Genomic DNA, 9502 nt, shown 5'->3' with positions numbered 1-9502 from the left:
CATGCAATCATCCCTGCTATTCTGAGTCTAGAGTTGGACACATTTTGGTGAGTTTGCAGCATTAGTATTTCAGCTCAGACCACAAACTTGGTACTCTGTAAATAAATACTAAGTTGTTCAAGCCTGCAGGAATTTACTATCATTCGGCCAGGGACAAAAACAATTTCAAGTAAAATTCAGTGAGCCCAGGAGAATGGATTGCAGTATAAAATTTGAGCAAGCGAGATTATGGCTAGGAGGAGCCCAGCAGAACTCACTTAAGACTATTAACTTGGGTTCCTAGCGATGAAAATCTACTGACACACTCTGAAACCATGAGCAAAGCAAAACATGTTTTTCATGCTTTGCTGTTGGAAACTGTCACTGTGGAATAACAACAGTGACAACGTTTCTAGAGATGCTGTGCCTGTTTTCAGAGGATTTCCTAATTTTTTAAAGGTCGAGGGGAAAAAAAATCACTCCAGTCTTTTCTGCATTCACTTAAACTATCCACATTCTTTCGTTTGTTTTAAATTAGAGGAGCCAGAATCTAACAGATAAAGTCATCAGCCTCAGTTCTGCTGAGGGTTTATTCACTTTAGGTCAAACAATGTTAACTTGTTTTAGAAAGCCAGCAGGGACTATTACATGTGCAGCATTTTCCCTCAGAAACCCTCCCCTCCCACACACACACAGTTTAAAAGAGTTCAACACAATAAATATCCAACCTATTTAAAACTGTCCATGACAGCAAAGGTTTAAGTGCCTGAATGACAGAGAAAAGTGAAATGACAATTTGAGTTACCTTAGCTCATCTACTGAAATAACAGCTCTGTGTTTGGTTCTGTGCTTTTGACTGGAAGGTAATAAATCAGCCCTATTTTGTAAAATGTTTATTTTAACTACTGAACTGACAATTTAGGTGGAAGTAGCTGGTGATGAATTGACAGCCACATTGTCGCTCTTCCTTGCTTTATCACATAATCAGCAGCTTGATCCTTTGATCAGCAAAGCCTTGTTTTAGTAGCACAGAGGTGCTAACAGCCATCCCCAAAATTCAGGTTACACGTATTGTATTTTTTTCTGACTATCCACTGCTTCCCTCTAGATGGACTAAGCATGGCAGCTTTCTCCTGAGCTCTGCCATATAATAGATCTGTCTCTGGAGCTGGACTGGATCAAGACAGCTTTCAGGCATTGAAGAAAAGCTCAGGAGTAAAAATCAGATGTATCACATGAATATGTTTATTTCATTCAAACTCTCCCTCCTTCCAGAAATTATCTGCCCCACCCAAAGGCAATGTGTCAGTTGCTGCTCCTGTATTTTACCTACTCTGTTCCAAAAAGCTTATTCTTCAGTTTGAGCTCATCATAACCTCGCTGCCAGATACCCTGTAGAAAGCAGGTACTTAGCTTTTATTCTAAACCTGACTTCATGTGCTTCTACTTATGCCAACCAACGGCTGCTCAGCTCTCTTTTCACTGAAGAGACAAAGGAGATGTTCTCTAGGACAGCAGGAGTCATCCAAAGGCCAGAAGGTGTCTAAACCTGTAAGCTGATTACTATTTATGGGGACTAGGCTCTGAAAGTGATATTACATTGGGGTGGGGTTTTTTTTTGGTTGGTTGGTTGGTTGGGGGTTTGTTGGCTGATTTGTTTCCCCACTGCTTTCCCACCACCCATCTTTCTGCTGAAGCTTTTAAAAAGTGAGATTGAAAATGGGGAGACAGCATCTAGAGAAGCATGATCTCCACAAAAAAAAAAAACAAAAAAAACCCAAGCAAACAAATAAAAAAACCAAACCAATACCCGAATGTATGAGGCAAGCTGGATTGTATTTATGTCTGTAGGTTATAAATTTCCCAGAAGGGACTGGATTAGGAATAGCTTTGGCATTTTAACAGAACTAAACTTTTACTATAGCTTCCTGAAAGAAATACTGTGAATTCCCGAGCAAGCTACATCCTGCTTCCAGAGAAAGGACTGTATACAAATGCTTGTTTCAAGAAGAAGAAAGTACAGGATTCATTCTCTTTCAGTGTTTTACAAACGCTTTGAACAAATGCTGCAGAAGATGCTGGCTGCTTGGAGTTAGAGATACTATCTAATAACTGGTTCTGCTCTGGCTTTAGGGACCAACACAGACAACTGTGGGAATTAGGGACACCCAGGAATGGGTTCAGGTTCCAAGTGGCTCATCTGCCTTTACAGAAAAAAAGCCAACATAGGAATCCAGCCATGTAAATTATTGCAATTAATGAACAGAAATGCTCATTAATTTCTGTAAACAGGCTGTGTTGATTGCAACTGTAGTAAGGAAAGAAGAAACATGCTTTTGAACTGACTGAAGAAAGCATTAAATATAACATGTTTCTAGTGTGACTAAATTAACATCAGCACCGTCCACCAGTTTGTCCCTGTTTGGCAATGGACTTAGAGCTTCACATCTAGTCAAAAATCAATCTAGAAATCTGATCACCAATAACAGAATGCTGGGAGAAGTCAAAGTAATGAGCTAAGGAACAAAGCCACGTTTACAGAATATTTTCAGCCCAGTCTTCTGCTGAGACACCCTCAGATGTTCATTTCAGAACTGCTTTCCCAGAAAAAAGCAGCAGCCAAATATTTTAACTCATTAGATATACTTGAACTCTTCGCTGCAGTGTTGTGCTGTTCCACATGTGCCAGACTCCAAATGGCTCCATATGGATGCAAAGTATGTCCACACAAAGGTCATTTGCAGGATTAGACCAAAGAGTTGCAAGGGAGGCAAGGGAAAACAGTCCAAGTTAGTTTAATTCTCAAGGCAGTCTTTACGGCCTAAGCAAGCAAAACAAACTCTAAGCACAGTAATGCAAAGCATTTTTCCCTGAAGTCTAGGGTCAGGGATTAATATTTTTGATATATTAAGAGTGTTCTTTCCTTTTTTATCAGGTGTGGATGGACTGTTAGCTTTCAGATCTATGTGACTATCTGAGGTGAGGGCCACATGTATTTTACAATTTTTATAAAGTTAATTAGCCTGAGTAACTGGATCTGATTAATATAAAAAAGACATCCAAAGGGAAAACCCTCCTCCTTGATATACAGATTCCTCTTTGCTCTTCTCATCCCCAGTGGGACCAGCTGCAGGAGCAACAGGTTCTATTCCAATTGCAATGTGTCAGGCTGCTCTTCTGGAGACATGCTCTAAGTTTTAGAAGTCTTGATGAAAGCCAGAGAAAAAGTGAAGATTTGCAGCAGTTGTCATTTGTCAAACTTCTCTATGCACTAAAACTTTTCCATGTGCTGCTCATAGCTTCTATGTTTATTTAATCTGCTTTTCCTTATTTATTGTTTTCTTTTATAGAACAACAGTTATTACAACATTGGCAGCTCAATAATTTTCTTAAAAATATATTATATTGCCTTTTGAACTGTGTGATACTTCCAAAGCACGAAAGAGTTAAAGAAAAATAAACAGATTACTGCAACTTTCTGCATTTCAAAATAGAGGTAAATAACATCTGTGCAGAGCTCAAGTTCCTTCCAATAATTAGCTGCTTTAGTGAAGGGGGTGAACCACGTGGAAACACTGCAGCAGTCATCTTTTGGCTTTTCCTCCTGCAAGATGTGTTTTTTGACTCCAGCTCAGAGGATTATGCTCTTCTTGCTCATGACAATACTGTTCTTACAAGAATAAAGATGAGAGCTGAGAGCAGAGAGTGAGACACGTGGTTTGGATCACTGGGAAGGGATGGTCCATGTTAGTGCTGCCTGAAGATGGCTACCTCAAATAGCTCCCTGATTTAGCTGCATCTGAAGCTAAATGGTTATTTCACAGACTGCTGGACTAATGAAATAGTGCCCCACCCCCTTCCTTTTTATGCTGCTCTGCATTGAGAGAGGATATAGAAACAACTGACCCAGCTGGAGGGGATGGCAGCTATAGGGAGACTGGTACTTCTGAGTGATGGGATTGTGCTGGCCAATGGTCCTGCTCCGTGCAGCATCCTCTGCAGAAGCATTGCCAGCTGGAGCACCTTATTCCTGTCAAATGTGTCACTCGGTGCAGGGCAGACTGGCAGGGTGCTTTAAACCATGTCAGGGCTCACCTGCCACTCTTCAACAGATAGGATCCACTTAGTAGTCACATATTTTGATTCTTCTCTGACAAATGCCAGAGCCTTGTAATCTGGGTCTAGTCTGTTGTAGTCTTTGCTCATTCTGCATTGGCTTCCTGCAAGCCTTTCCGGTTTCTGCTCATGCAATTTCCATCGATTATACATAAGATGCCTGCAGAATCTAAATGTTCCTTAGCGTATTGGCTAGAAAAGCTTTAATTAAGTGGATTTCATGCTCTCTTCTTCTTTTTAATGAAATTACTTCTTTTGGTTCCAATTCTGAGCAGAAGCACTGCTGAAATATTGAAAACATTAATGGCTTATCAAAGCATATGCTGGGTACTCTCCTTCAAAAATATGAATGTGTTATTTACCTTCAGTTTAACTCAATGTGAAAACAAGAATGAGGGGCTCTTGTAGATACAGGTGTTCCTGCACAGCCACTATTGTTTATTCCAGGAGAAAGCAAATCTTTACAAATCTGGCTGCAATAGGACTCCCTCTCTGGGCAAACGGGGAGCTTAATGACACAACCCCTTAATATCCTGAGGCAAGGGAAATTTTCTGCTTCTCTTGTGCTCTCCAAATGCACTAGACACTGAGGACGGTATTCGTGACACCTGATTTTACCCATCTATAAATTATTCATTTGATCTGAGCTAATCAGCTACGCTCCCTCAATAGTCAATGAAAGACAAAGAAGCTGGCCAGGCACGTTTGTACCACGTTTGTAAAATGGCTTGCATCAACCTCTCAGGGCTCTTACTTCTCTTCAGTAACTTCTGGGAAAGCCCAGACCACTGCAACTGCAATGACATAGTAGCCCACTTTCTTTTTGTCCACCCTCATATTGGGAGAATTACAGAAAAACTAACAATTTATTCTTGTATATAAAACACATCCCTTTGATGGCTAGCCAGGGACAGCTGTGCAATTCTGCTCTGTATAACTATAATATAAAAGTATTAATTATTTCTATATTAAGAAATAAATATGACATGAGGTAAGAGCAAGGCTTTTATCCAAGTGTGTAGGGGGATTTTTCTCTTGGTAACATAACATTGCTGTTAAACAAGTATATTAACTGAGACATTTCAATTATGTTAATTAGTTTTAATTAGTTATTTTCTAATTCTTTAGCTTTATAGATTGTCATGCCATTTTGTGGGGTGAGATCAAGTGTGACTGTGCTGCAGGATCTGTATTACTAGAGGTTTGTCTTTAGTAAGGAAGAATTTTTTACTCTGAGCAAGGTACCAGGCCTTGTATTTTGAAAGCTTCTGTAATAGAAAATATCGATTTTCAGTTTAGTTTCATTCATCATGTTAAAAAATTTAGCAGTCTGGCTGTCACAAACTATACCAAAAACAGTTATGAACCTGGAAACAATATACCTAGTACATGTAATTTTTTTTTAAATATAGACATTTGGTCCATTTAATAGTAATAGAAAATTGAGCAGTGTGTCCCCTACCACAGGAAATTATTAGAAGATCTGTTTCACAACTGAGTTGGTGTAAGTCCATAGAAAATAAAACATTTAAACATGATATAATTGACTTCTCTTGAGGTGAAGAAACATCGTAAACTATGTGCCAAATGCATTAAAACTAAATTCTAAGTACACATTCTCATGAGGGCTGCGGGTTTTTAATTCATTGTATGTCAGCATCATAGAAAGACTTTCTGTACAGATATTCTTTAAACTACTCTGCAAGAAGGAGTGATTAAATCCTTATCTTGTTCACCGGGACAAGACAGTGATTGGAGAAGTGTTCTTTTCATGGAACTGGAATTGGGAATGAAGGCCACCCTACAGCAGGAGGCTTTTCAGTCGTGTGTGACTTAACTGAGACCACTGCAGTTATTCTTCTGATGCTGCCAGAAACAGCATGAAACAATAACTTTGTTATCCAAGCACTGCCACATTTATCACAGCCTGGATGTTAATTTAGAAAGCAAATACAACTCAGGGCTTTAACCCTATATCTGTCTTAAGGCTCAGTTTATGGAAAGGCATGTCAGAGGTCAAAGGTGCTGTTGACTACAATTATGAATTAGAAGTTTTGGAAAGGGGATCAAAAATAAACTTAGTTTTGTGAATGTTAGCACTGTAGAATCTATGACTCAAGCATCCATTGAACCCATGCAAAAAGCACTTGGCAGCAAGATGGTCCTTCAGGAGAAACCACAGTATTTCTAAAGGTGCCAGAACACAGAGGAGTTGGGTATGGCCCCTGCAGATCACCTGGTAGCAGCTCCTGCAAGGTGTTCCGAAGCCTGTGCATCTCTCACTGTATATTCTCATTTACCCACTCGCCTTTGGAGTCAAGAAACAGCCTCCCACGAGTTCCTGAGTACCAAAATTACACTTACCCACTCCCTTGTTATAAAACCCTCTCGTTCTCCTGTGACAGCTGCTGGAGTGGAGCAGTGCCAGCAGCGGGTCCTGCAGCCCACCAGCTCCTGGAAAGTGTAGGAAGGCAGCATCACACTGGAAGATCTGCACAGGATATTGACCATTATTGCAACATAGATATATTAGAAATAATGAATATGCTGTAGAACATATTGTGTGTTTTCCTTCTTTGTTGTAAGAAACCCTTTTTTCATCTATGAGGCTGATATCAAAATGGGTCTCTGTCACAGGACCTGTAAACCCTAGTTTGGTTTTTTAAGACTCTTCATCTTGATTAGCAAGATTTCCAGTATTATAACTATGTTAACAAAGTCAAACTAACTCAGAAGCCATCTCACACACTACTGTGTTATCCCCAGGGGCAGATCAAGGCCTCATTACTCCTTTCGTGAAGCTATAGAATTATGATCACTATTATAAAGACCTGAGGGCCTTTGGGATATTAGTCACATGTTAGATCTCCTCCCCTATGTTCCTTGTAAATTTCAGAGTTGTTAATAATTTTCCTTTTATGTGGAGAAATCCCTTCCAGTGTAGGAGCCAATTTCTAGTCACCTAAATGCTCATACACACAACCCATAATTGCAGAATTTGTATTCAGTGAGCTATGCTCACAGTGTTTATTTTACTTACTACATAACTGGATGGAACTACACAGCTCCATATTTATTTCAGGTTAAAATGCAAGTGTTCAGCACTGAACCAGAGTATCTTTTCCTGGTTTACCTCCAAAGTAGTTCTGTTATGAAGATCTATTCCTAAACTAGCACATAGATGTCACTTAGAGACAGGTTGTAATGGGAAACATTGGCTTTTTGGCTAGATTAGTGCATTTAAATGGATCAGTGATGCAATGCAGCTGTAGGGTGGAGGCTCTTTAAAAGCTGCACTTCTGAGTGCCAAATATAATGAAATACGGATGACTTTGAGCTAACTTATTGTTGATCTTTATACGAGGGGAAATTTTGCAACATGAGTATTTGATACTGAGAAGCTGCACTGTGGAAAATCAAAAAAGATACACAGTGATAATAAAGATAAGACAGATACAGGGAGGAAGCAAAATTGACAAAACTGGTAAAATAAATGTGAAATGAGCTGGAGATAATCAAAGATGGATAAAATTGAAATTATAAAACTCAGCAAAAAAAAGATATTAAAATAATGGAAAATATAACATAGAGTGAGTAACAAGGTTATGATCAATAAAAGACTGGATGCAAACAGAATAATCCTTATATGAGAAATAAATTCTTCTGGAACAAACTGCAAAGCTATGCAAATTCAGAGGTAAGAAAGCCTGATTCTGAACTGATCAGTTATTTTTTGCTATGCTGTACTCAGAGCTCTCGTTTTGGATTGTGTTTTATTACCCAAACTTACAATCTCAGGTAACAAAGGGAGATTCATGAAATAGTTCAGATCAATCTTCTTGCTTCCCAAGTAATTCCCTTTTCCCCTCCATAGATCTACCACAGGCATTGTCATTATTTTTAACTTGTTTCTGACTCTAAGATGGGAAACTCTCAGGCATCTCCTGCTAATCCAGCAATAGTTTGAAAAAAAAGTCTTTGGCCGACTGAGAAATGCAGCAGCCCATGTGAAGCTGCTCAGCTGAAAAAGAAATAACACACACAAAAAGCTCCTGACCTATTCTTCTCTTCAGCAAACCAGAGAAAATGAAGAAAGTTCTGGAGATAACAACACAAGTCAAGTAATTTTTTAAATCAGATCCTTAAACTTGAAGTTATGTGTTTAATTTCAAAAGAAAACAAAAAATGTGACCCAGTTTGTGTTCAGGTTTCCTCAGCATTTCAACCTCCAAAAGAAATGCATTGCAGTAGAGTTCAGTGAGTTGGAAGAGCAGCTGAGAGTGGACCAAGAGCAATGCTGGGTGCAGGCAGAGCAGTGCTGGGTGCTGGCAGGGCAGTGCTGGGTGCAGGCAGAGCAGTGCTGGGTGCAAGTAGAGCAGGGCTGGGTGCAGGCAGAGCAGGGCTGGGTGCAGGCAGAGCAGTGTTGGGTGCTGGCAGAACAGGGCTGGGTGCTGGCAGAGCAGGGCTGGGTGCAGGCAGAGCAGGGCTGGGTGCAGGCAGGGCAGTGCTGGGTGCAGGCAGAGCAGGGCTGGGTGCAGGCAGAGCAGTGTTGGGTGCTGGCAGAGCAGGGCTGGGTGCTGGCAGAGCAGGGCTGGGTGCTGGCAGGGCAGGGCAGGGCTGGGTGGATCGATGCTGCTGACGGGATTACCCCTTGCATTATGTAACAGAAGATATGAAAGTATAAATGGACAAGAAGGGGGTCACTTGTATCTTCTCCTAACTTGCCTCATCACCTTTGTTGCTTTTCTAAGCACCTCCACAACTGTATCATAGGTGATTTTTTCCAAGAAGTCGGTGTGACTGGACCCTGGAGGTTTGCTAAAGACACAACCATAAATGAACCATTTTTTTGGCCTGCTGTTTTTGCAAGCTGGAAACCTGAATCGTTTATGAGAAACAATATCCTTTTCGAGGCCTTACTGCATTAATTGCACATGGAGTTGGACCATCTCTCACATGCAGCACAAAGTGACCCATGGCAGCAGAAGCCATTTCCAGTCAGTAGCTCTGAAGCCATTGGAGGGCTGGCTATGGCAGTCCCTGCTCCAGCAGGGCTCTGTAAAGCATTTTGCATTGTAAATTGCTTCAGCTCTGCCATCTAGGGGAGCTCAGCCCAGCAGGGTATGTGCTGTAGGAAATAACAAGGAATCCATCAAAAACAAAGGATTTTGGCAGAAAAATCCAGGGACAGTCCCCAAACAGGCCTGTGATTTGGGGAGGAGGAGAGCCTGTACTGGAGTCCTCTGGTCACTCTACCAGGCTTTAGCTTTGAAGTGGCCACACCAGAGAAAACTGATCAGACAGAGTCACATTAGCATTTCAACCTGGCCATAATGAGTAGAATAAATGCAGCTGCAGGTTTGGAAGTCCCATGTGAGCAGACCCTAAACAAGGCTTGTTGTTTAAT

General features: G+C 40.7%; 1 long non-coding RNA gene across 1 annotated transcript; it reads right to left on the bottom strand.

Moving 5' to 3' along the window:
- Positions 1-1798: 1798 nt before the first annotated feature.
- On the bottom strand, positions 1799-8356 carry LOC148225092 (uncharacterized). Its single transcript, XR_015801870.1, has 2 exons — positions 6460-8356; positions 1799-4378 (listed from the first exon to the last, which is right to left on the bottom strand). It is a non-coding gene; the product is annotated as an uncharacterized LOC148225092 (long non-coding RNA).
- Positions 8357-9502: the final 1146 nt, after the last annotated feature.

The sequence above is a fragment of the Sturnus vulgaris genome, chromosome 1 (genome assembly GCF_052056855.1).
Source record: "Sturnus vulgaris isolate bStuVul1 chromosome 1, bStuVul1.hap1, whole genome shotgun sequence".
NCBI lineage: Eukaryota > Metazoa > Chordata > Aves > Passeriformes > Sturnidae > Sturnus > Sturnus vulgaris.
Note: the sequence above shows the minus strand (reverse complement) of the source record. Positions and strands in the feature narration are given on the sequence as shown.